The sequence below is a fragment of the Rhipicephalus sanguineus genome, chromosome 2 (assembly GCF_013339695.2).
Source record: "Rhipicephalus sanguineus isolate Rsan-2018 chromosome 2, BIME_Rsan_1.4, whole genome shotgun sequence".
In the NCBI taxonomy this organism is placed as follows: domain Eukaryota; kingdom Metazoa; phylum Arthropoda; class Arachnida; order Ixodida; family Ixodidae; genus Rhipicephalus; species Rhipicephalus sanguineus.
In genome coordinates, this window is record NC_051177.1 from 228,810,512 (window position 1) to 228,811,805 (window position 1,294).

Sequence of the window (1,294 nt, forward strand, 5' to 3'; positions counted from 1 at the left end):
CAGTGACGTGAGGAGCACGTGACTGCAGGCGTGGAGTCGAGGAGCGGGCCCGCGCGCCGGGAGGAACTCGCTTTCGTAGCAGACGACATCCGCTGAAGCAGAAGAGACTGTTGGGCAAGGCGGTTATCCATGAACATTGGAAGGATAAGCGCTAAAAATTGACGAGCACAAAAAAGTCACTGTTCCGCCGCAACGGCGAAGCAATGAATGCGATAGCAATAAATTGGAATGTAACGCGAAGAACGGAAACCAGCTTGAAATTTCCAGCGCATCGCTCAAGCGCAAAGGACGCACGAAAAGAACACACAGAAGACGAGCGCGAACTATCGTGCGTCACAGCTCGACACTTGAAGCGCACTACTCAAACATAAAGGAGGACGCACGAAACGAACGAACAGGTACACACGGGACGAGCGTGAACTGTCACAAATGTTTCTGTTTGAACAGCGTGCTCCTTTCGCAAACGCGGCCGCTGCAGCGAGCGAAGGGACCTTCGTACGCTCTGTGGTTTCAGCGCGGACATCGCGGGGAAAGCACATGACAGACAACCCCCCGCCCGCTCCCTTCTTTCCTCGGATAAGTGGAGGAATGCGAGCACTCCCTGTAGGGCGAAGAGAACGGCGTTCGCAGGAGCGGGGCGAGCTGGCCGACGCCTTTAAGTGGGCTTATTGCGCTCCTACGCCATCTCGCTGGTAATGAAGAAACGCTTATAGGCGCCTGCCGTCTCTGAGTACTGCGGTAGAGGGTGTGTATATAACGCTCGCCGTTAGCCACCTGGACGACCTGCGCTTCGTGACATAGTGACTAGAGCCACGCGCTGCGGATAGAGAAGTCGCTGGTTCGAAGCTTTTGTCGGAATTATTTCTCTTTGGGATCCTATATATATATATATATATATATATATATATATATATATATATGTCATTATTGTCTGTTGGTACTCAATAATATTGTGTATAACAAAGAAAAACCAGCCCTTGAAATTAACACTTCTTTCCTTCATTCATAGCGAGGGTCTCGTTCTGGCAGACTTGATGCTTTCAGGTAGTATGCGAGGGATTATTGGTCAGCTGCCAGCTCGTAATAAGTTCACGTTCTACGTGACGCCAATAGGCAGAAAAAGAGTGTTCCACACTCGCCGTCATGGCTACTGGCGGCGCTGACTGACACTCCCACGTTTAAATGTACATATATAGCCTATAAAGTGGACGGGGGATGGCCGCCGCGGTAGCTCAGTTGGTAGAGCATCGGACGCGGTATTCGAAGGTCGCAGGTTCGGTCCCTGCCCGCGGCA

General features: G+C 51.6%; 1 non-coding gene across 1 annotated transcript; it reads left to right on the forward strand.

Annotated features, from left to right (window-relative positions):
- The first annotated feature begins 1,221 nt into the window (after positions 1 to 1,221).
- Trnap-cgg (transfer RNA proline (anticodon CGG)) lies at positions 1,222 to 1,294 on the forward strand. Its single transcript has one exon. It is a non-coding gene; the product is annotated as a tRNA-Pro (tRNA).